At 42.3% G+C, this 27,160-nt stretch overlaps 1 pseudogene; it reads left to right on the top strand.

Annotated features, from left to right (window-relative positions):
- Positions 1-20,055: 20,055 nt before the first annotated feature.
- On the top strand, positions 20,056-20,715 carry LOC147458683 (uncharacterized; annotated as a pseudogene).
- The last annotated feature ends 6,445 nt before the right edge of the window (positions 20,716-27,160 follow it).

The raw sequence follows: 27,160 nt of genomic DNA, 5'->3' as shown, positions 1-27,160 counted from the left end.
TTGAGAAAGAAAACTCTTAAAAATGATCTACACTTAAAAGCATGCACCACATTTGAGCAAGTCACTAGAGAAGCATTATATCTAGTGGACAACTACAAGGTTTACGGAGAGGTAATGGAAGATACTACAAGTAGTGCCTCTTCTACCACACAGGTGAATTCACAACAAAACGGAGTGTTTAGCCTCCAAATGTGTCAAACATTGATCAAATGGTCAAGGAAGTGATTAGAATGAACCATAGCTATTGACAAAATCCAACCCATGACAACCACCACCAATAATAGCAAATGTACCGCGAGTCTTGAAGTGGTGTGTGATTGAGAAAATTTATACCAATCATGAGAGGAATGAGTGCTTTTACAACAGGAACCACATGGGGGAAAGACCCTATGGACCACCAAGGGTGCAACCTTTGCAACCACCACTGAGGTACCAAATAGGTCCAAATAACACAGCACAAGGAGGACAAAAGCCTCAACCAGTGTTCTACCAAAACAACCTCCTTTACCTCAAAAGAATTGAGAAATAGTCAGATACATACTGCATGTAGAAACATTCACAAACTTCAGAAGATGACTCCACAAACTTTATCTAATAAACAACCAGTGGAGACCTATGGAGAGAACCTGAGGATATTGTATATGCGAACAAAGGCTACTCTTCTTGGGTAAGCTCATATGAAGCTACAGAGCCATCTTATATTGCTCAACCAATGAAGAATCACTATGTGATGGATGAAAATACACTCATGTTCATAGCAAATCAAAACTACAAACCTAAAGGATATCATCCTAGGATAGGATAACCAATGGAGCTCGACAAGCTGTTCAATAGGAAGGTTCTTGCTATGAATGTGGAGGTAATTATTGGGCAAGAGTTTGTCCACACAGGGTGAGCACAAGAAGATTTTTGGATTCTCATATGGTTGTGGGATAGATCATTTGCTTCCAAAGTATCCCAAAAACCTTGGAAACAAAGCGAAAGAGGCAATGAATGTCATTAGGGTTTTTCTATGTTTGAGTGGGTCAAAACCAAACCAAAAATTCCAATCAATGTGGTGACAAGAGCTCACACTCAAGAAGCTATAAAAAACATGCCAGTCAAGGACGAGAAAAGACTACTAGTTCAAACAAAATTTGAGAGTTTAACGATAAGGACTCAGAGAAAATCATGGAAGGCCAAAAGAGACAAAATGAAAACAAAGAGGCTAAAAGAGAACACAGCTTTGGGGATTGAGATTCAACAAATAAGGAAGCAGCTAAGAAATAGTTGAGTGCAAGAACATAGTTAATGAAATTTTCATTAAAAATCTGAGCAACAAAAGTGACAACAAATTTCAAGATTGATGGGATGATGTGCTACAGATAGATGTAGAGGACGAGCTATCAAGTAGCTCAAAAAATGAGATGAAAAACAACAAAGAGGCGATCTTCTATTATTTTCCCAACCAGAGCCTAGAAGACAAGAAAGGTACCAAGCCAAACAAGTAAGGAAACAAAAGCACATGCAAGGAGAAACTATGCCTATTTTGAAGAGAAAAGCGCAGTACTTGATTCTCAAAGATCATCTTAGAGACGAGATTGCCCCTAAGTCTGATTTCACAGTATCTAAAGGTTCAAAAGACACCATGATACATAGAAGCATTCCTACATCTAGTAGTTGTGATAGAGATTGGCTTGGAGGAAAGAAGAGTAATCAAGTGTGAATTGGGAAACAACACTTGGAAAACCTGGTGGAAGAAAATCTTAAGGGTAGTGATAGAAACAATACTTACATGAACGTAGGGATGATGTTAACGAGAATAGCCTATCAAGCCCTAGGAATGATTGATGATATACCTGAAGTTGACTCTCAGCTAAATCTGCTACACAAAGCCAAGCGTTCCATGAGAATGTTGGGAAGCTCATCCACCACTCCTACAAAAAGAAGGACAATGGACAAGAGCTCAAGTGAGGCCACCAAATCAAAATTTGAGTTGGGAGAGGAAATTGGAGGAAAGCAAGATATCCCATCGGAGTACCAATCAATGAAGAAGAAGAAGAAGTCAAAGTACCTTTGATTAGAAAAAGAGCATAGCCAACTCATCAACTTCCTAAATCTCAAGCACAGTGGTCCATGGAGGAAGCACGACGGCTTCAAGAATAAAGATTGGCAAAGATAGTAGAGGAAAAAAAGAAGATGGAGGAAGCCATGCAAGATCCACCTCCCTTTGATGATGATGAAGATGATGTCAAGCTTGAAAGAAATCTTGAAAATATTAAAGAAGAAAGACACCAAAAAGCTCAAGCAGATGTTAGATTGGCGAGGTTTTTCTATCAAAGAATCCATGACATCCTCAAAAGAAAAGGTGACCAAAGGGAGGGGTAAGACTCCAAAAGGCAAAAGAAGATGGATTCAAAATCTTACATGGACTCTCTAAGAAGCCAATGGTCTATTCGTAAAAAAACTACTCAAGACGTAGCCATGACAACAAAAGATGAGGAGAAGACTAAGGAAAACGAGCAACATGTCTCTTCGAAACCACCATTCCCTCCTCCTGCACATCAAGAGAGAATTGAAGTTCAAGAGAAAAAAGAGTCTCATACCTGCAAAGAAGATAAAGGCAACCAACAATAAGAAGGAGAACAAAACCCGAGGAGCAAGGTAGAGAAGATCCTTCAAGGACGGATCAAGTTGCTAAGACTCCCTATCAAAGGGAGATGCAAACAAGAAGAGAGGTACCACCTCTCACACAAGAGGATGCAACTGCAGCGGAAAGAGTCCTAAGAGAGTTTGATCTTAAAAAGCACCTGGAGATTATCGAACTCCAATTTAAATGCCAAAGAGTGATATCGCAACTATGAGCCCAAGATGTTGAAGATGCCAAGGAGGATACACTAAATGCCATCCAAGAGATAGAGAGACTAAATTTGCAAGTTAGTAGCCTAAAAAGCAGACAAGATAAAGGTCCAAGATAATCTAAAGAAAGAAAAGAAAGATACTACGAGCGTCTATTCAGATTTAAAAAGACAAATTGAAGCCAACACCGAGGTTCAAGTGCAGCAACAGGCCCTAGAAGAGGTTTGGAGGGAGAGAAAAAGAAATATTATAAGTTGTGCAAGTCCTATGACTTAGTGAAGCACACCCTCTCCACCCTCTTAGCAATCCAAGAATTACCTACACCTACATCAACCTCTCAAGAAAGGGATTAAATCCTTGAAGACAAAGTTGGAACAAGAGAAGTTACAGCAGCAACTACTCATGGCCAAATTGCTTGCCACCAACTCCCAAAGAGAAAAAGAGATAAAGACCACCAAGAGCAATTTGTCAAGGCTAAAGTTGATCTCTCTACTCAAGCCAAGATACACGCCAAGGAGCTACAAGCAAAAACTTTGGAACTCAGTGCTCTACAAGCAAAAGCAGTTGTTTCCATCACTCATACACAATAGCTAGTAGATTTTGAAAGCATTGACATAACCCCAGTGGACCTTCCAAGTACATCATCTAGGGGAGATATGTAGGATATTAAAGAGGAAAACGAATCTACAGATGCCAGGGATGAGCTTAAGAGCTGGATAGAAGACATGCGAGAGGGGTCCCATAAAGAGTACATGAAATATGAGCTCAAAGTGCTAGAATTAGTGGCCCTTCTGATGTTCAAGCATGTCAAGATCTTTGGACATGAGATGGTGGCTCAAAAACTGAAGCCCTCTCAAAGAACATCATTGTGGGGATGTATGCCATGATGATGTTGCTCCCATCTCACTACATGCAGACTTTTGAAGAGGCCTTCATGATCGGGAATTTTGAGATGGATTCCACCATCTTCAATCCGTTGACCAAAGATCTGCAGGCTAGTCATACTGCCTACTAGATTATACTGTTGAATAATCCATTCAAGAATTTATCCATCAATGATGACAACATTTCTAGAGCCGCCAAGTTCAAACAGATCATGAAGACACTAAAAATAAGGTAGTTTGACTACTAAAGAGCAACAAAGACTTGCACAAGGATGTGCAATGGCTAGGAAGGGAGGGTGTTTAACTGATGTAGCCGATGGAAATCCTCCTAGCCAACCACACCCTATTTGAGCCTCAAATTTTGATGTAATATAGTGTCCTCTTTTTTCAAAAAGCCTTGTAATTGAGGGTATATAATTTTGAGCCAAATGTTGTACAATCTGAGTTGTATTCTTTTGTCATGATCCCAAAGCCATGTGAGCCGACAATCCCCTAGGTATAAAACTCAAGAGCGTTAGTTTGAACACATGAGTGTAGCATTATCTTGAGTTTTTGAAGAGCTTTTGTTTATACTACTGTGATCGGCTACTCAACTACAACTTGTAAGAAAGTTTCCTCATGATCTCATAATCCAAATTTGATTATGCAAAGTGCATTATGTTCCTTGTCTCTTGCTTTTTCATTTAAAAATAATCATTTCTAGTTTTGTTGCAGTTTGCGACTATGCATCTGTGAGCCTTATTTGTAGATTTGAGTGCCTAATTGATTGTTTTTGACATTTTGACCATAGGAGAGTTTTGCTAGACCTTAGAGTGACCTATTTGGGTTGTTTTGTTGTAGTTTTTTGACCTGGACATGATGGATTAGGATTCTGATACCTTGCCATGAGACATTGTAGATTAGTGTCCTTAGACCTAATATAGCTTCCCCTAAAGTTTTAATACCATATACATATGGTAGTGATGTGTGTGAGCACACTTAGGACCTCCGGGGTATTTTTTCTCTCACCAAGAGGTTTTTTCCCTCGTGCATTGTATATACACCCGGTAAGATGCACTGTTTGAATTTTCCAAAGGATGGTTCAGTTAGGGCCACATGCAGGTTGCAGCTTGTGCATAGTGATATTTGTGGGTCCATGTAAACTCCATCCTTGGGAAATTACCTTTACTTTGTGACTTTCATTGATGATTACTCTAGGCAGGCATGGGTATATCCACTTAAAGTGAAGTCCAAAGTATTTATGTGCTTCAAACAATTTCTGGCTATGGCTAAAAATGTCTCAAAATGTCCTATGGGCACCCTACATTCCGATCAAGGGGGATAGTATATGTCTCATGAGTTTAATGCATTTTTGGCTAGTCGTGGGATAAAATACCAATGTACAGTGCCTTATAAGCCTCAAAAAAAGGGTGTTGTTGAGAGGAAAAATAGGTCACTTACAAAAATGGCACGATGTATGGTCAAGAGTCGAGCTTTGCCGCATTCATTTTGGCTTGAGGCCATCATGTGATAGATGTCCTACAAAATCTTTGCAGTCTATGACTCCATATGAAGCATGGCATGATAGAAAGCATTCTATTGAGTACATGCATGTTTTTTGGCTATTTGGCATATGCTTTGGTGCCACAAACGCAACGCAAAAAATTGGATGATAAGGTTGTCAAATGAATTTTTTCTTGTTATAGTGCTGAAAGCAAAGGTTACAGATTATATCATTCGCAAACAAAGCATATCTTGGTCTCACGGGATGTTGTGTTTGTAGAAGATTCTTTTCAACCCTTGCTGTTTTGGACACCAATGCCCAATTTTTGGAGATTTTGCAAAATCAGGTATTACGGGTCTAATTTGGGCTTCTTAAAATTTGACATGCTAGTTCATCATAACTTTCTAACCTTTGTGGTACCTTTGGTTCATCATTCTGAGCCTGTTTGCTATTTATTTATTAAAACATCATAACTTTCTAACCTTTGTGGTACCTTTGGTTCATCATTCTGAGCCTGTTTGCTATTTATTTATTAAATTTAAATACTAATTGTTAAAAATTTAAAATTTTAAAAATCCAATTTATAAAAGGAAATTCAAGCTAAAAATTATCACATGAATACCATACTTGGGTATATATTTGCGGATTGCTCCATTTTACCAAAAGACACACAAAACGAGTAAAAATTGCAATAAATTTTAACTTTTTGAATGATATATACACTATGTATACACATCTCAAGGGCACGTGTGTAAGGCATGGTAAACTATCTTCTAAGTGCCTAGCCTCTTTTGCTGCAAAAGTCTTTGAACTCAAAGGAGATGTACTCGCCTCCATTGTCACTGCGCAAAGCTTTAAGCTTTCTACCCAATTGGTTCTCGACCAATGCTAAGAATTTTTGAAAGACACTAAAGACGTTGCTCTTCTGCTTTAAGAGGTAAACCCTATAACACTCCCCCTAGAGACTTGATTGGAATAGGTCCGCACAAGTCGCTATGTATGAGATTGAGAGGACTCCCTAACTCTTTGTCCAAAGGTGCTTGTGTCAACCTAGTTTGTTTGTCATAGATACAATGCTCACATAAAGAGAAGTTAGAGTAATCTAACACAAGATGTCATAATAATCAATATCTAATTCTCCTAAATGATTTTCTCATATTAAACTGATCATTTAATGTGGGGAAGTGCCAAGGGAGAAAAAGCTAGAATATTGGTTAAGTTAGCAGACCGGCCACAGTAGGGATCCAAAGGAGGGAAAATAGGGATCCAAAGGGGGGGCCATCTGCAAAAGAGCCATGTGAAACAATGGGCCAAAAAGACCCTAAGGTTCAGCCCATTAAGACTTCCAAAATGCTAAGGTTCCAAAATTCAAAGGTTGTGTCCAAAGGTCAACACTAGGGAAAATTGGATGCTTAGTGTGTGCCCAAAAAGTCTTTCTACATCCCTACATGGGAGGGGGCGAGCCCCAAAGCTAGGGGATGAGAGAGAACGCCACACACACACACACACACAGGCTCCCTTTACACAAAGGGAATGAGGGACACATGTCAGCTCCCTAGGCCAGATTCCCACAGGTGTGCCCAATTCCTATTGGAAGACCCTTGAAGTGGACCAATGAGAATTAAGCTAGAGTAAATCTAGTTTAATTAATTTAAAAACATTTAATAAAAGAAACCAATGAGAATTAAGTCTCCTAGAAGACTATTGGGCAGTCTCCCAAGGGGTCCAATGAGCATTCAGGAGCCCCATGGCTTGCCTGATTCCTATTGGCCAGGAGGCAAAGGGGTCCAATGAGAGTTTAGTTTAATTATTTAATTACCTAAAGCTCTCACAAAAGGGGAAAGGGGGACACATGTCTAAAGGCTATCACTTATGCTGCTTAATTCCTATTGGCTTGACCTAGGGAGGTCCAATGAGGCAAAGGCCAGACTTATTTAGCAGCTAGGGCTCGCCCAAGAGAGAGGGGGGGCTGATTTTTGCTTGGCATTGACACACACACTCTCACACTTGACCAGGTGTGAAGGGAAAATACTCTATCTCCTCCCAAGCTTTAATGGAGAGCTCATCACCTACTCCAAGCTTGTGAGATAGAAGCCTACATCAACACTCTCTTGGCATGTGGATGCAAATCCAACCAAGAGCCAAGCTTCAATGCATGCTCATCTTCTCTACCAAGCTAATTACTAAGCTAAGCTATGCTAATATGAGTGATTATGTGAGGAGATGTACTTCTTTCTCGTAAGATACTTCTTTTTCCTCTCAATCTACTCTCATACCCTGCTAGCTCTCACCATCTTCGAAGGTGTGTGAGGTCTTGGGTCTGAGAACGGGGATAATTCAAGTTGTGTTTGATTAAGTGTTTTGCTTGGTGTATGAAGCTTCCATCTTCATTGCACTAGCTAGTCTTGAAGGAACACAAAGAATTGTATTGTACAATGTCTCTCTTGATGGGAGAAACCATAATACAAAGCCTTTTGGAGGGGGGACCGGCTCCATGCAAATCCGGTCCTCAACTGTTGTCAATAGCTTAATTGCTCTCTCTCTCTTTTGAAAGTATTGTCGATGCTATCTAACTAGGTGTTATGCTTTTTGTTGCTCTCTCCACCCAAGCACTCTTGTAATTCTCATTAGGAATCTATTCTAATGAAATGCCCACTATGTTCATGCTAATTTCCGCTACACATAAGATCTTAGGCCATTAAATGTTACATTGGTATCAGAGCTCAAGGTTTCTCTTTTCTTGCTCAAGAAGGGAGGTCCTCAAGCTAGCTACAAATGGTTGGTATTATTAATTGCCTGTGAGTAAGTAGAATAGGGATTTTTCAGCCTTGCAGTGCGCCTGCCTTTGTGCAGTTAACGGGGCATCACCATCGAGAGCTATGGTCTTAATAGTGGAGTCCTACGGGGCTTGCCTACGGCTTAACCACTATTGAGCTATTAGAAGCTTGACAGGAGCCGGTGCTGTTTTGGTGTCGAAAGACCCTCTCTTCTATTCCTTGCAATTAATGGTATTCGAGCCGCGGGTACAGTAGCTTGAGTGCTTTTTCTAAAGGGGTAAAGAGGAGTAGCAACTAGGGCTTGAAGTGCCAAAGTACACCTAAAAAGTTTACACCTAAAAGTTGTTAGAATGGCTGACAATAGTAAAGAGAGTGAAATTAATGTTGATAACTTTGATTTTGCTCATGAGCAAGCTACTAATGATGCTTCAATGCTTGTTAACTATCTTGTTTCTAGGCTTCAACAAGCCATGGGCAATCCATCTTCCAAAGTGAAGTGCAACGGCAGCTCCGTACTCACGGGATTCTCCAAGTTCATCACCATGACGAGAGAACACCTAGGAAGCCTCCTTGTGAGACTACCAAAAGAGGTCTCTCTCCGATTCGGGAAGAAGAAGAGAATCCATATGAAGGGCTCAAGAACTTACTTCTGATGATGCATCTCCTTCCCAAAGGAGAATTCAAGAGCCTCCACCGAAGGAACGAGAAAGAAGCGAGTCTCCCGCCACCTCGGCGGAGATGGCTCCACGAAGACGGCGGGCTAAACGCTCTCCATCACCACCAAAGCGGAGAAGACCCTCACACTCTTCTCCACGCCATAATTCAAAGAGGGATGATAAAAAGCAAGAGAAGAAAAAGGCGAGAAAGAGGACACCCTCTTCTCCATCTTCTTCATCCTCTTCCTCTTATGAAAGCTATGGTGAAGACGACAAAGATCAAGACAAGAAAAAGGCGAGAAAGAGGTCACCCTCTTCTCCACCTTCTTCAAATTCTTCATCTTCTGAAGAAAGTGATGGTGCAACTTTTGAACCATCAAAAAGAAGAGGCCATAGGAAATCCTATGCCGCATGGAAGAGGTCGTCCAAGCTGAAGAAATTCAAAGAGGGAGGGAAGAGCATCTCTTTCCTTACCTATGATGGCACCTTCGGTGCTACAGACAAAGTTTTGGCCTTTATCCAGCAATTCGATGCGGCGTTTGGAGATGAGGGCTTCACGGAGTCCTCTAAGCTACGCCATGTAGCTATGCACTTTCAAAAGTCCGCCAGACAATGGTGGTCTAGCCTACGAGCCAACGGTGAAGCTCCACAAACATGGAAGGCTTTAAGAGCTTCCATTATGAAGAAGTTTTTGACCACCGATGCCAAAGACAAAGTACTCACCGAATGGCGAAGCTTAAAGCTCTCTCCCAATGAATCTATCCACAAATATGTAGACAAGTTTTGGGACCTACAACTCAAAGCCACTGTCTTCAAAAAGTTGGATTTTGGAGAGCAAAAGCAACAATTTTGTGCGGGCTTAACCGAAGAAATGGCGGAGTATGTCAACTCCCAAAGGCCACGTACCATATCGGCGGTAATACACCATACTATGGTGGCCTCGCGAATCAATTTCCAAACGGGGGGTAAAAGAAATAATAAGCCCCCGGAAAACAAGGGTTCCAATGAGCCTAAGGGGAAGGACAATGTCCAAAAGTCTCCTAAGGGCACTTCCAACAAAGCTAAAGAGAAAGGAGTTTACAAAGGAAAGAATAAACTCTCTCCTGAAGAGCTTGAGCGTTATCGTAAAGATAACCGGTGTTTCAAGTGCGGCGAACAAGGGCATGCGTACCGCGCTTGTCCCCAAAAGAACAACCGCCAAGATCCTCCTAGAGCTTCTTTGGTTGAAATCCAAGAGGAGGAGATTCACCAAACTCACCACAAAGGATCTCCTCTATGCCATGCTTGGGGAAAGGTAAGAGAACATGATGCTTTTATTCTCTTTGACCCTGGTTCTACTCACAATTTCATATCTATGGAGTTAGCCACCAAGCTAGGCATACAATCCTACGAGATGGGAGATATCCTACCCGCAGACAGTGCCTTCAAGGGGCAAGAAGCTTCAGTCACTCCCTTAATCGGGAAATTGAGGCTTCATGTCCAAGGCTATGTGGACAAAGAGGACTTCTTTATCTCTCCTCTCAAGCATGAGGATGTAATCCTAGGGGCACCATGGTTTGACCGTCTGGCTGCCCATGTTAAATTTCCTGAAAGGAGAATCTCCTTTAAGTTCAGGGAAAAGGACATGTATATAGATGCTAAGGAGATGGGTAACACCATCCCCATTGTACATACACCAGCTTTCAACAAGTCAATAAAGAGCTCTATTTCCGTGTACATGATTTTTGTTAAAGATTCTCAAAATGAACCTAATGCTTTAGCAAAAGAAAATAAAAGCAACCAAAAGGAATTAGAGCTATCCAATTTTCTCAAGGGGTTTCAAGATGTCTTTATTGACGACATCCCTTGTGAGCTACCTCCTAAACGAGGTAATGACGACCATGCAATTGAACTTCTTCCAGGAAGTTCACCGCCTAACAAACCTCCTTATAGAGTTTCTCAAGCTCAACAAGAGGAGATTATGCGGCAAGTGCATGAGTTAATTGAGAAGGGCATGGTTAGGCCTAGCTCATCTCCATTTTGCTCACCTGTGCTATTAGTGCAAAAGAAAGACGGCACATATCGTATGTGTGTCGACTATAGAGCACTAAATAGGATCACTATCAAGAATAGGTTTCCCGTTCCACGGGTAGAAGACCTATTTGATAAGCTACAAGGATCGACCTACTTCAGTAGGATTGACCTAAAAAGTGGCTATCATCAAATAAGGATAGTTGATCAAGACATTGTAAAGACCGCATTTCGTACTACATTTGGTCTTTACGAATACATTGTCATGCCTTTTGGCTTGACCAATGCACCAGCCACATTCAACCGCTTGATGGAGAAGCTGTTCAGGCCTCATCGAACCTTCACTGGAGTGTTCTTTGATGATATTATCATCTACTCTAATTCATTGGAGGAACACAAGCAACACCTCCAGGTAATATTTCAAGTTTTAAGAGAGAATAAACTTTATGTTAATCGAAAGAAAAGTGAATTTTTCTTGCAAGAGATTCAATATTTAGGTCACATTATCTCTCAAGATGGAATCCAAATGGATCCATCCAAGTTAGAGGTAATAAAAGGATGGCCTAAACCAAGGAATCTTCATGAACTAAGAAGCTTTATAGGTATGTGTGCATACTATAGACGCTTCATAGAAAAGTTCTCACAAATTGCGGGACCATTACATGACCTAACAAAGAAAAATGTTAGGTATACGTGGTCTGCTAAGGAGAACAATGCTTTCGAAAAGCTTAAAGAAAAGCTTATCTCTCAACCTGTGCTTACACTACCGGATCTCTCAAAACCATTTGAGGTCCAATGTGATGCTTGTGGTGATTGCCTTGGGGCTGTTTTGCTCCAAGAAGGGCACGCCATAGGCTATGAGAGTCGAAGGCTCGACCCTGTTGAGCAAGCTCTAGGCATATACGAAAAAGAACTCCTTGCAGTTCTACATGCCTTAGACTCATGGAAGCACTATTTATTGGGGACTCCCTTCATTCTGCGAACGGATCACCAAAGTCTTAAGTACTTCATGACGCAGACCAAGCTCTCCGACAAACAAATGAGGTGGGCAAATTTCCTTTCGCAATTTCATTTTCATATTGCTCACATTGCTGGCAAGCATAATCAAGTAGCCGATGCACTCTCAAGACGCCGAGAGTGAATGCGGTTTCCATAGCAACTCACAATGATCTATCTTCAATGATAGATGAGTATGCTATTGATCCCGATTTTAGAGATGTGATTTCAGCCCTTGCATTAGGGAAGAAAGAAGAACCATTTACTTTACAAGATGGTTATCTTCTCTATGGCAATAGACTATGCATTACTAACTCACTACGTGAGAAAGTAATGTATGAATCTCATGCTCCCCCATATGCGGGGCATAGAGGGATTCAGTCTACCCTAAAGGGAATTGAAACATATTTCTATTGGCCTACCATGAAAGTGAACATACACGAGTATGTTTCCAAATGTGTGGTATGTCAAAAGACAAAATTTGATAGAGGGAAGCAACTTGGATTGCTTCAACCCTTGCCAATCCCTAATTCACCTTGGGAGAGCATATCCATGGATTTTATCTTTGGATTGCCTAAGTCTATCCATGGGAATACGGGAATATGGACGATAGTAGACAGGTTCAGTAAACAAGCTCATTTTATACCTGTCAAAAAGACTATCAAAGCCCATCAAATGGCAACCCTCTTCATTTCACAAATTTTCAAGTACCATGGCTTGCCAATGTCCATAGTGTCGGATAGAGATCCTAGAATGACCAGTAATTTCTGGAAGGGTCTCTTTGAGAATTTAGGAACAAGGCTAAACTTCTCTTCGGCCTATCATCCACAAACTGATGGCCAAAGTGAAATAGCTAACCTAACCATTCTCGATCTACTAAAAGCCTATGTAACGGAAGTAGATCAAAGATCCCAATGGGAGAAGTACTTACCCTTAGTAGAGTATGCTTACAATAACACTGTACATACTTCTACAGGAAAAGCACCTTTCGAGGTAATTGAGGGAAGATCAAAAAGTCCCTTGCTACTTAAGGTACATGGGAAGATCTTCGCTGCAGATGAGTATAGCCGAGACCTACAAGAATCTTTCCAAAAGATTAAGGATGCTATCTCTATCTCACAGCAAAGGCAAAAGGCTGCTGCTGACAAGCACAGAAAAGCCCAAGCCTTTAAAGAAAACGATTGGGTCTTGTTAAAGTTTCCCAAGGCTCGATTAAGGCACACGACGGGCAAGAATCCTACGGGCCACCAAAAGTACTATGCTAAACTAGCAAAAAGGTACTATGGTCCCTTCCAGATTCTTAGGCCAATCAATGAGATGGCCTATCAACTTAAGTTGCCCAATCATTGGCTCATACACAATGCTTTTCATGTGAGCCTCTTAAAGCCTTACAAAGGAGAGCCACCTCAAGAACCAACTATTGAAGACCCACCGGAGATCGAGGACCACGAGGAGGTGCTGCAGCCCGAGTCCATTCTCCGACATGAAGACAAGGTATTAAGAGGCGGTAAGACTATCCGACGATATCTTATTAAGTTTAAGAATTATCCTTTTGAAGATGCTAGATGGATGCAAGGCATACAATTAAAGGATAACCTAAACCTTGTCAATGCTTACAATGCTTCCCAAGAGTAAGCAAATGTACAAAATGTTAAAAATGAACAAAAAAAATTTGTCTTATAAGACTCTCTTTTTCTTGATTTGTGCACAAAAATGAAGTAGTATGCATGCTTAGATCAAGTTTGTGGAGACGACGTCTCCCAAACACCAAGTAGAGCTTGTCACTCTACTATGGAAGACTGATAGGACTAATGTGCAGACATGCTTGCGGCAGCCTCAGGCTCTCAAGCGCCAAATGGACTAGTCATCCATTATGGAATGATGTCGTAGGGTAACATAGGGATCCTCTACCCGCTAAGAAAAGGACTCATGCATATGCTTTATCTTCTCTACACCATAGTCGAGGACGACTATGATTTCAAGAGAGAGGTAATGTCATAATAATCAATATCTAATTCTCCTAAATGATTTTCTCATATTAAACTGATCATTTAATGTGGGGAAGTGCCAAGGGAGAAAAAGCTAGAATATTGGTTAAGTTAGCAGACCGGCCACAGTAGGGATCCAAAGGGGGGGCCATCTGCAAAAGAGCCATGTGAAACAATGGGCCAAAAAGACCCTAAGGTTCAGCCCATTAAGACTTCCAAAATGCTAAGGTTCCAAAATTCAAAGGTTGTGTCCAAAGGTCAACACTAGGGAAAATTGGATGCTTAGTGTGTGCCCAAAAAGTCTTTCTACATCCCTACATGGGAGGGGGCGAGCCCCAAAGCTAGGGGATGAGAGAGAAAGCCACACACACACACACACACACACAGGCTCCCTTTACACAAAGGGAATGAGGGACACATGTCAGCTCCCTAGGCCAGATGCCCACAAGGTGTGCCCAATTCCTATTGGAAGACCCTTGAAGTGGACCAATGAGAATTAAGCTAGAGTAAATCTAGTTTAATTAATTTAAAAACATTTAATAAAAGAAACCAATGAGAATTAAGTCTCCTAGAAGACTATTGGGCAGTCTCCCAAGGGGTCCAATGAGCATTCAGGAGCCCCATGGCTTGCCTGATTCCTATTGGCCAGGAGGCAAAGGGGTCCAATGAGAGTTTAGTTTAATTATTTAATTACCTAAAGCTCTCACAAAAGGGGAAAGGGGGACACATGTCTAAAGGCTATCACTTATGCTGCTTAATTCCTATTGGCTTGACCTGGGGAGGTCCAATGAGGCAAAGGCCAGACTTATTTAGCAGCTAGGGCTCGCCCAAGAGAGAGGGGGGGCTGATTTTTGCTTGGCATTGACACACACACTCTCACACTTGACCAGGTGTGAAGGGAAAATACTCTATCTCCTCCCAAGCTTTAATGGAGAGCTCATCACCTACTCCAAGCTTGTGAGATAGAAGCCTACATCAACACTCTCTTGGCATGTGGATGCAAATCCAACCAAGAGCCAAGCTTCAATGCATGCTCATCTTCTCTACCAAGCTAATTACTAAGCTAAGCTATGCTAATATGAGTGATTATGTGAGGAGATGTACTTCTTTCTCGTAAGATACTTCTTTTTCCTCTCAATCTACTCTCATACCCTGCTAGCTCTCACCATCTTCGAAGGTGTGTGAGGTCTTGGGTCTGAGAACGGGGATAATTCAAGTTGTGTTTGATTAAGTGTTTTGCTTGGTGTATGAAGCTTCCATCTTCATTGCACTAGCTAGTCTTGAAGGAACACAAAGAATTGTATTGTACAATGTCTCTCTTGATGGGAGAAACCATAATACAAAGCCTTTTGGAGGGGGGACCGGCTCCATGCAAATCCGGTCCTCAACTGTTGTCAATAGCTTAATTGCTCTCTCTCTCTTTTGAAAGTATTGTCGATGCTATCTAACTAGGTGTTATGCTTTTTGTTGCTCTCTCCACCCAAGCACTCTTGTAATTCTCATTAGGAATCTATTCTAATGAAATGCCCACTATGTTCATGCTAATTTCCGCTACACATAAGATCTTAGGCCATTAAATGTTACACAAGAATATAACCAAAACGCTACAAAACTTTCATTCCCTTTGACTCATATGTCCTAGCGGGCTATGCCACAACTCAGCTACACAAATAGAATTCTCTTTCACAGAAGAGACATAAAGTGAGTACAATGAGCTAGAATCATTTCCTTTAAGCATGACCAAATTTCCCTTCTTTATGATCCAAGAACCATAAGAAAATATGGTAGTGTAACCCAAATCATCCAGCTGTCCAATTGACATCAAACTCTTTGTCAATTTGGGTACATGTCTGATATTATACAGCATAAACTCAGTGCCATTACACATAGAAAACTTGATGCTGTCCATATCGCATATATCAAGCTCATAAGAATTACCTAGCTTCACCGTGCGATTGGTGGTAATGTGTGTAGAAAACCACTCCTTGTGAGGAGTCCCATGAAAGCTAGAACCTGAGTCCACAATACAATTCTACGCATAACACTCATCATGAGCTAACAATGCATCTGGACTCAAATTTGATGTGAAAATCAACACGTCATTTGACAGTTCAAAAACTTTTTCAATCGCTGGAGACTCTACCACATCAAGCTCGTCAATCTTCACACTGCTTTTAGGTTTTTCAGACTTTGCTTTCTCTATGCTGCATTGTGCATAAAATCTTTCTTCGAGTATCCGTTTTTATGGCAGTAGTAACACTCTACATTTTGCATGTCTTTGCTGCAACTCTTGCTATAACCTTGCCTACAATCCTATGAACGACCGTGGCTATGACCACGCTACCTTTGAAATTCCCTTTTGTCACGATTTCCACTAGCCACATATGCATCACCATGCCCTCTTGCATCAAGAGATTGACGTCGAGTATCCTCAGGGAGCAACGCACCGGAAACACTACTAAAATCTAGCTTGCCATTGGGTGCAAAATTAGTTATGACTATGTTGAAAGTATCCCATGACGATGGTAGCAAACATAGCAAGAAAATGGTCTTAATTTCATCATCAAAATTGAGACCTTGTGAAGTAAGCTGTGAAAACACATTGTTGAACTCGTTCAAATGAGAACTAATATTACTACCTTCTTTCATGTTCATGCGCATCAATTTCTTCATCAACAAAACCTTGTTCAAGATGTTGTTTCCATCCCAAGCCTGACACAGAGCATCCCACAAATCTTTGGCATTGGTTTTATCCATTATGGTAAAGCAAATGGATTCACCAAAGTGCAGGTGAATGGTCTCCATAGCACGCTCATTCAAATTATCCCACTCATCATTAGTGTAGACATTTTCTCTTCTTTCACGCAAGGGTGTGATCAAATCTTTGTTGATCAAAACATCTTGCATACACTACCATCAAATGACAAAGTTTGAGCCATCAAACTTTTTGATGTAGCTCTTCTCTTTTGGAAGCACTACTTGCAGCCATGATTAAGAGAATGTAGCCAAAAACTTTATGGAGAATTTCCTGGGACAATTTTAGCAGAGTTTTCCCTAGAATAAGAGCAAAAACTCAAACCAAAATGTAGTACAATCACTATGTAAGAACAGCTAGAACTGCCAAGAACGGATAAGACGGACTCACAAGAAAAATCCGGTAGAGTCTCTTTTGTATGAGGAGTCAGAACTCAACTCAAAAATGCGTAAACTTCTCAAACTGGACATATATTGCACAAAACCGCTGCAGTGTGATCGGCAACTCGGCATCAAAAGCACAAGAAACCATCCAAATACATGTCCTATGGTGAGGGTATTGTAAAGGGAAACTCCAACTACCTGTATCACCGAAGGTATCTCAACATTCGAGAATAGCCTAGCTGAAAGAAAACTCACGCTATCGACCCTCCAAAGGCTAATGCAGACACAATAAGACTAGCCACAGTCTCAAAAAGGACTCTTCCGATCTAACTCTCAAAAACGGTCGGGAAAAACTGCCAAAAATGGCTCCACACGTAGTACAAGTGGTAGTGTCTGCAACTGAACATACATAAGTGAGCCGCGCTCAAACAGACACCAAGAACTACTGAATGTAGTGAAAGTGATCCCTACGGAGATATATGCTCTCTAAAGAGCTCTGTAGCACTAGGTGTGCTCACACAAAAATGCATCTGTCAACACATCTGTTCGTAAAGAAACTGCTGTCAAAAAGACTGCTGAAGTCGTCTCAAAACTGTTGTGTCTGAAAACGTTGAGAATTTGTGTGTAAACGGCCTCAAAAGCCCCCTGTAACCTGTAACCTGCATGTTGGTGTTGCTATGTGCCTGTTTTTTCCGTCGAGAAGAAATGCTCTAGTCAAATAGCCACCAAAGGTGTCATAGCCGAAAACCGTGCCGTATAGCGTGATCTGTGCACTGGGTGCCGATGCCGCGTATAAGTCTTCTATGATAGAGGCACCTGAACCGTGTGCGTGACAAGTATAGTTATTGATTGCGAGAAAATGTCGTCCGCGTGAAATCGATGTCAGTTCGTATGTTGAAAATCCACCCGTAAGGCAGTAATGCCAAGCTGATGCCGAAACGCAAGAATCAGCAATGGGAACAGTGGCTTGCACACACAAAGTGTATGGCTTGAGTTTTTTGTTTAAAAATGAATTACTGCTTCAAAATTGACGAGCTGTAGGTCAGAAAGTCAGAACGACTGTGTGTGTGGTCGATCCCGCTCTGGTTTTCTCCTGCCCTAGAGCTCATGGCTTTTACAAAGCTTCAATTTCACCTTCTAGCTTGCACCTCGATGCTCAGTTTGTCAATTTGCTTTTGTGATCTGTCGCTCATGGGCCTGGCTGCCCCTACACACACAATGTGTATGTCGTGTGTTTGTCTTTAACTTGCGAGTTGTGTGTCAGTGCTACCTACCTTTGAATGGTGCTTCCCGGATTTGCTTTGCTCAATTCTCTTTCTATGTCCTTGTTTCTCGTCGACTGCCTGGGTTGAAGCCCTATCGACCAAGCCTTCAATTTTGATTTATGCAAGCTTGACACTGGCTTGCATTCCTACACACACCACCCAATTTGCTGCTCAGCTTGCCTTCCAAGCTTTTGCACTCGAAAAATATGTTCCTGATGCATCAAGCTCTACCCGCTACCTCTGTGCAGAGCTTGCATAAACTCCTCTTACTTGGTAATGGTACAGACGCGAGTAGCGGAGAGGAGGTGGGGGGGTTGCCTGTGCTCTGATACCAATTGATGGGGTTGGTGCGGAGTGTGGAAGAGAGGGAAGGAGAAGGGGGAAGGGAACAAGTGATAAAATCACTAGGCCTGCCCACTACTAATGGAGCATAGAAAGAAGAGAGAGAGAGAGAGATATGGGTTTTACAAGGCTCTCATCAGAAACACAACAGGATATCGTTGAGTCATAGCTCCTCATACAATCGGCAAGCATGCAGCCTCAATCTCTATCGATCCTTTGCTTCAACTCGAGATTCCTGTCTCTTTGTCATCCCAACCGTTAATGATCCCATTATTGGGGCCATGGCCTAAAGTTGCAAAGAACAACATGACATTATCCTTAGCATGGCAATATAAAAAACAAATTAACTTCAACGGATCTAGGCCGCATCTGGCTTGCAACATGTTTGTGACGGCTTTGAGGATTGCAGAGCTAAGGCACAAAGAAGAATTGAAGGTTGAGCAGGTTGTTGAGCAAAGGGCAGAGGTGGAGCACGGAGGGAGAGAGCAAGGAGGAGGTTGAGCATAGGCACTCTATGGAGGGTGCAGGTGCTTGGGGTGGAGGCCACTTAACAGAGGGCAGTAAATACATCCGTACATAATAAGTAATACATGCGAGTCGCGACTTCTCTCTCTTGAAGGACAAGGCTTTCCATCATGAAAAAGAAGCACGTGAGATGCATCCACTCACTCCTAGAGTATACTATATTCTATTTAAATTGTGTGCTTGCTGTTTTGTTTTGTGATCAAAAGTTCCAGTGCTCAATTAATATCCGCACCAATTACAGGAATTTTATTTGCTGTAATTACTGATCACTAGCTGCAAAGTCAAAGATATCACGTACCCTAATCCCAGGGGCAGCATGCGGCACTGTTGGTAAAATCTCTGCAAGACTAGTCCCATTTCGTAACCTTGGCTCCTTGTCATCTATTGATACTTACGCTCAACGGCTGTACTGGTGCCACCGAATGCTTCGTTCACGTCTCCTCTACTCCACACAAGCCCGTAGACAGGCGGCCCCCGACATTAACTTATATGGCATATATAGCAGGAATGCAAGAGTTCTAACTTCCCATCATCATTAAAGATGAACTTGCTAAAAGCTAGCCGTGTGTGTTGGAAGGATTGATCAAGAGGTAGTTAGTTGGAGACTGACTTAGAGCCAGATAATTACTAATTTCTTTAGACAGCATTAATAATTTGATTCCTAAATGCTGACATATTATAATATGCTGTGACACATTTTGGAAGTGGAGAGTGCCCTTCTTTCCAAAATGTGTAATAGCAGGTGCTGCAGGTCCACCCAATTTGTTGGAGGAGCTGCTGAGCTTCTAGCTGCTCAAGAGCAGAGATGATCAATGGGAGATCAAAGCTGGCCGTTGCAAGATAATGATCGTCCGGACCAAACGCACAGGAATCATGCTGCTGGTTGAAGGGATCCCCTGTCGACTTCTCCTTGGGCAAATATGTGTGTGTGTGTGTGTGTGTGTGTGTGTGTGTGTGTGTGTGTGTGTGTGAGAGAGAGAGAGAGAGAGAGAGAGAGAGAGAGAGCACCTGCTAGCGTAGAGCATCCACGCTCGTGAGGCAGAGAGCAAGGGCACAGAATGTGCAGGTCGCGCAGAGAGAGAGAGAGAGAGAGAGAGAGAGAGCTAGTACGCGGGTCCCGATGGCGATGGCAGTAGGGACAGGCAGCAGTGCCATGGGCATGAGGGCGATTCCTTATCATGAGAGTAGAGCAGCTTCGTCCCCACCCATGGAAAGGAGGCCGCATCGTCATAATGTGATACGCTCTCTGACATCGTCGTTCGCAGGCATGGTGAATACATGACAGGTGGTGGGCAGAGTAGTGGTGAACTGTAGCGCAGGGGACATCAGATCCTCTGTCTCAACGACAACGGCAACACAAGCAGAGCAGAACGGGGAAGGGATGTCTTGGGCAGCGGTTATTCCGGTGTCCACGCTGCCCAAGGATGAGCGCAGGTTAGTGCGTCAGGACGGCCAGGATGTACTCCTACTCTGGTACAAAGGTGAGGTAGTTGCCATTGAGAACACATCACCTACGACGGAAGGTGCCTAGTACAGCGAGGGTTTTATCAATGCCAAACTTACGCAGGATGGCTGCATTGTTTGCCCTTCCACAGACAGCACCTTTCACTTGAAGACTGGAGAGATCAAAGAGTGGTTTCCCTCAAATCCTGTGTTGAGGTTGCTGACCCCCCTCTGAGGAAATTAACTACGTATCCTGTCAAGATTGACTCGGATTACATTTATATCAGCACACAGTCCTCCTCGTCGGTGGACTATGCAGAGATTGTCTTTGGTGGGCAGGTACAAGCAGGCAAAAGCGCTCCTAGCCTAATGTTGAGGTGAAAAGAGGTGAGGATCGTTGTGGAGGAAGGTGAGATGGGATTTGGATTTAGTCTGGAGAATGAGCTAGGCTAGCCTACTCAATGGAAGGTCAGCCAAGATGGGCTTTCCTTCCAAGCTAGACACTAGAGCGATTCCAATTTTTTTTGAAAAGAGTGCATGCGTACTTATAAATCATACCCTTTACTCGGAGTGCCTCTCTCTCTCTCTAGATCTACCATATCTACACCAATAGCAGAATATCTAATTTTGGGCAAACAAATAAAAACAAAACTTCTATTTTTCATTAGGAAAAAGGAAACCATCACTAAGGCCTCACCCCCTTTGGGGCAGGCCAAAAACATAGTACATAGACCTTTGGTGGAGCTTATGAGATAATAGCTCTCACACTCCTTATTATCTTTATGAACCAAATAATAAATGGGCGATCGCCCCCTCGGCCATAACCGGCTGCAAGCCTGAAACCCAACAAATCAGACAAAACCCAACAAATCAGACATTATATCTCAAAAGTCTATAGCTTTATGATCAAATTACACAGGCTCACATGGTTCCCAAAAAAATAAGGTACAATATATCAAAATTTTGGCTTTGAAATATGTATCCAATTAGGAGGGTGCCTGTAAGCTATGCTGGCCAAATAGTCCCTCCTAGAAAAGCTTCGCACATATTGCACCACCATAGCATACTCCACAACAACCTTCATGAGCATATCCATCATCATGGGGTCACATACCACCTTCACTTGAATATCCACATTCACCAGCTTGGACACTTCCATCTACTCCTCATTCACATTGCCGACCATCATATCATCAAGCACACAACAAGGCAGCTTCACCCTTACCAGCTCAGATTCATGAAGGTCTGTCTGTTCACCAAAGGATGTGAACTCATCATTCAAGATATCCTCTTTACCTGACTCTCAAAAGTCTGATCTTGCCTCATCATCATCATCATCATCATCATCATCACCATAGGTCGACTCCGTATCTTCATCTTCATCTTCTTGTTGCTCCACAAAGACTTGCCCACTACCTTGGCTTTGTACATCCTCTTCATCTACTTTTGGAACCTTGGCATCTGTATCCTAGCTACACTTTGCCACATTTTCATGCATTAACTCCATAAGAACAGGAGCCTTTACCTCTTCATGCTACTCTTGCACTTTGGTATTTGCTATCCGTTTTGCATGCATGTCCTCTCTTATGAAATCTACATCCTTGCTAACGAGCTCGTTCACCATCGGCATGGGCACATCGCAAATAGGCAATTTTATAGGAGCATAATTGACAATAGATCTTACCCCAATAAGCTTTGTGCTTTGAGCAACTTGATTGACCCATAGAACACACAGTCATCGAAACAGGCACATAATTTGCAAGCTTTAGAAAGCCCATCTCCCATTTTTGCTTCACCTTTTTGCTTTTCACCTTGGCCAAATAGACCATATCTTCATAGCCATATGCACCAAACTCCACCTTTTCTCTAATCCTCGAATGCAAAAAATCCAAGAATTTTGACATTTTGAAGTACTAGTTGCCTTGAAACCCTGTAGCAACTTCCAACTGCCTCCCAACAACCTTCAAACTGCTCTAGAAAAACTGCAAATCTTGACTTACATCATGTTTTAACATCTTTAATTTTGCACCCGCTTCCTTGGGAGAAACCATCTTCTAAAATTTCCCAATAAATTGAGTACCACTTCCTGATAGGTGCTCCGATCTCCACCCTCTAGACCATCAAACCAAACCTTCGTACAACCGTGCATTAGAAGTGGCATTGTTTGTAACTTCTTTGAGTCTATCACCATGTGCATCGACAACATCCATAGCTCAAAATCTGCTATGCAATCCTTTCGATCCTTGAGTCCTATGAATATAGGGCCATCACTTGGCTCCATCATCTTCGCTATAAATTCTTGATTCGATCACTAACCATCTTACCAAAAAATCTGCAAACCATAGGTCGGCTTCAAACTCTTCTTTTTACTTCAATCAAAGAGCAATCAGATGCTCCTTAGTGGGGGGCACTAGAAGAGTGAATGAGGAACACACCCAACACACACATAGATGCCTCTATATAGACAAGGGCTTCCACAGAACCCCTATCTCCTAGAAATCAGGCACACAGACACACAATCTGCTAGATTCTGCTACACATGCTCATACACAAACTCTCCATATTGCACACATCCCTATCTAGATCAACTCTCACACACAATCTACAATGCTCTTATCCTACAAACCACTACCACACATAATACCTCTCTCTCTTTGCACACCACAAACGGCCCGGGGGCCACACCCGCACCAATACACAAAAGAGCAATAGAAGAAGAGAAGCGGGGTGGGGGGAAAATATAGCACTGAGATTGGCTATGGAGCTCAATCATTTTAAAAAAACATGATAAAACATTTCATCTACTTGACACCGCGGGATTCTTCCTCTACAACTTGAAAAAAAAAACCCTCCAAAATGGAAAAAGAGGGTCCCTTTATAGTGGAGATTTTTACATTTTTAGCATATGAACACTTGCACCAATCTGACTTCTTTTAGCAACCCTCTTATGAGTTTACTACATGGGGCACTTCCCTTATGAGGTTGTCTATTTTCCTCTCTCTCTCTCTCTCTCTCTCTCTCTCTCTCTCTCTCTCTCTCTCTCTCTCTCTCTCTCTCTCTCTCTCTCTCGTGACAAGGGCCCCTCCCCAACCACTAGTGTTGTTGCTAGTGGGGGGTGGGTTGTTTTTTTCTCATAAAAAAGAAGAGAGCCCTGTTGGAATTAGGGTTGCAGAGAAACACACACAGCTTGGAGAAAATGAAGGAAGCTCAAGGCACACAATAGAGAGTGTGTTACTTAGTGTGCAATGGAAAGATAGATAGCCCTAGAGTGATGGGCGTATATACAATGCACGGGGGAAAAAACCTCCTAAAGAGGGAAAAAATGCCCCGGCGGTCCTCATGTGTTCACACACATCACTACCACATGTATATGGTAACCAATCCCCCCTGGAGTGATACGGTGAACGAGAGCTGGCACATGAGTAAAGGGAAGTGCCATACCCTGAGGACAGGATCAGTCCACAAAGGGGAGTAAGCACAAAGCTTTGCGGAAAGCTTCAAGCTTCTCACGAGACAATGCCTTTGTGAAAAGATCTGCAAGGTTGTCCTGTGTTGGCACATAAGCCAAGCTGATCTCTCTTGCTGAGAGCCTCTCCCTGACATAGTGGTAATGCACCTCGATGTGCTTTGTGCGAGCATGAAAAACTGGGTGCCTCGCAACTGCCAATGCGCTCTGACTGTCAGTGTAGATAGTGTTGGCAGTGTCCTGTCCAACACCCAAATCAGCCATAAGGCGTCTGAGCCATACACACTCAACCGTAGCTGTGAAGACTGCCATGTACTCAGCCTCACAACTCGAAGTGGCCACAGTAGGTTTCTTCTTGCTCAACCATGATATACATGAACTGCCAAGCATGAAACAAAAACCACTTGTGGACACTCGTGTGTCAAAACAACCAGCCCAATCTGAGTCCGAAAAAGCATGTAAGTCTGGCGGCAATGATCCCCCCTTGGGATAAAACAAGCCAAGATGTAAAGTGCCACTAAGGTAGCAGAAAATCCTCTTGACAGCATGCCAATGCTTAGACCCTGGGCTATGCATAAATCTGCTGACCTGTGAGACTGCAAACTGAATATCTAGCCTCGTGTTGCATACATAAATGAGGCAGCCAACAACAGTTTGGTAAAGAGTGACATCAGCAGGATCACCAGCAGCATGTAGACTCAACTTCAAACCTGTTTCCATGGGAGTGGCAATAGGTTTGCAATCCTCAAGTCCAAACTTACATAGCAATGTCTCTATGTAACTTTTCTGACACAAGGCAATACCACCATCACACTGCTTAAACTGTATACCCAAATAATGATGCAACAGCCCCAAATCTTTCATCTTGAAAGTAGCATTCAAATCAGCCTTAAATTCAGCAATATGTCTCTCATTTGGTCCAGTGATCAGCAAATCATCAACATAAAGAACCACAATGAGAAGTACATCACCCTCACGCTTTACATACAATGTGCTTTCTGTTGGATTGTTACTAAAGCCTTGTTTGACCAAATGAGTGTCAGCTTTCTCATACCAAACACGAGGAGATTGCTTCAACCCATACAAAGCCTTGTTACATTTGTACACTTTGTCCTCTTGTCCTTTTATGACAAAACCACGAGGCAGCGTTACATAAACTTCCTCAAATATGTCACCATTCAAGAAAGTAGTAACAATGTCTGATTGATGTACATCCCAACCAAAATGAGCTGCCAATGCACATAGAAAACGCACAGTAGTCATACGAAAAGTGGGAGCAAAAGTCTCTTCATAATCTATGCCTTTTTGCTGTGCATAACCCTTTGCAACAAGTCGAGCCTTATGGCGATCGATCTCACCATCCGGCTTGCGTTTCAACTTGTAAACCCACTTAGTACCAATGGCCTTTTTGCTAGGAGGCAAATCACATAAAGTCCATGTGTCATTTTCTATAAGTGCATCATATTCTGATTGCATGGCAGCCATCCAATTCTCTGAATTTTGTGCTTCATCAAAAGTCAGAGGCTCCTCAACATCATGTAAGCTAGACACAACCAAAGCATAACAATCTGATGCATAAGATGCATGGTGAGAGCCTGAACGAGTACGACTAGACAAAGGTGCATCCAATTTACTGTCACACAAGGTGTGAACCAGCCATTTTGGCATACCTCTAGCCTGCTCATTTTCAGCCCTTTCCTCATCAAGTACATCATGTACATCTACATCAGTAATAGGCTGATCTAGAACATTTTTAGAAACCCCCATAGGCTGTACATTTGCCTCATTGGAACCTACATTCGTATTTCCACCACTGAAAAGAGGCAACAAAGTGTCATAAATGTCCTGTGAGCTTACATTACTGTCTCTGGTACATGACAGCAAGGGCTGAACAGAATCTTCCACAAACACTACATCCCGAGAAACCAGAATACGTTTTGTTTGCGGACCTGTAACCTTTGCTTTCAGCACTATAACCAACAAAAATACATTTGACAGCCTTATCATCCAATTTTCTGCGCTGCACTTGTGGCACCAAATTAAAGCATATGCCAAACAGCCAAAAACACGCATGTGCTCAATAGAAGGCTTTCTATCATGCCATGCTTCATATGGAGTAATAGACTGCAACGCTTTCGTAGGACACCTGTTAAGTACATAAGTGGCACACATAATGGCCTCAAGCCAAAAAGAATGCGGTAAAGCTTGACTTTTGACCATACATCGTGCCATTTTCGTCAGTGACCTGTTTTTCCTCTCAGCAACACCATTTTACTGAGGTGTATAAGGCACTGTACATTGGTGTTTTATCCCACGACTAGCTAGAAATGCATTAAATTCATGAGACATATACTCCCCCCCTCGATCAGAACGGAGGGTGCCCATAGTACATTTCGAGACATTTTCAGCCATAGCCAGAAATTGTTTGAAGCACATAAAAACTTCGGACTTCGCTTTAAGCGGAAATACCCATGCATGCCTGGAGTAATCATCAATGAAAGTCACGAAGTATAGGTAATTGCCCAAGGACGGAGTTTGCATGGGCCCACAAACATCACTATGCACAAGCTGCAACCTGCATGTGGCCCGAACTGAACCATCCTTTGGAAATTTAGAACGCTGCATCTTACCCAAAATACAGCCTTCACAAACATGTTTGACAGGTGCTTCAAGAGGTGGCAAAGAAGCAACCATATCAGATTTCTGCAAACGCAGCAAACTGTCAAAATTCAGATGACCAAAACGTGCATGCCAAAGTTTTGCATCTGAAATAGCCCTTGAATCTGCAACAGCATTTGCAAAATTTTGTCCACACTTGTCATACAAAGTGAGCTTATAAAGCCCACGACACAAAAGGCCAGATGCAACAATTTCATCACCAAAACTGAGATCATGAACTGTACATCTGTCATCCACAAATTTGACTACAAGTCCAAGTCTAGCAAGTGCAGATACAGACAAGAGATTCTTCTTGATCCCAGGTACATAAAGTGCATCAACAAGTGTGAAGGAACTGCCATTAGCAACAGTGAGCACAATATTTCCAACTCCTTGAACTGGATAAGAGGCGTTGTTGGCACAAGTGACTGAATTCCCATGAGGGACAGACTCAAGAGACGTAAACAATTCACGATGTGAGGTAATGTGCTTTGTAGCACCACTGTCGAAATACCACACATGTGAATCTGCAGCAACTGACAAGCATGCATCATGGACAACAGGATTGTAAGTGCACTCTGCGCTAAAAGCCCATTCTGCATCAACATCAGCAACACAGTCTCCTTTCACAGAAGACTCAACAATGGCTGCATTTGTAGTGGAACCAGCATTTGCAGTGGAACAACCCTCT

Source organism: Adiantum capillus-veneris, chromosome 4 (genome assembly GCF_014529385.1).
Source record: "Adiantum capillus-veneris isolate H3 chromosome 4, ASM1452938v2, whole genome shotgun sequence".
In the NCBI taxonomy this organism is placed as follows: domain Eukaryota; kingdom Viridiplantae; phylum Streptophyta; class Polypodiopsida; order Polypodiales; family Pteridaceae; genus Adiantum; species Adiantum capillus-veneris.
The sequence above is the reverse complement of the archived record's forward strand: the minus strand, read 5'-3'. Positions and strand labels throughout refer to the sequence as shown.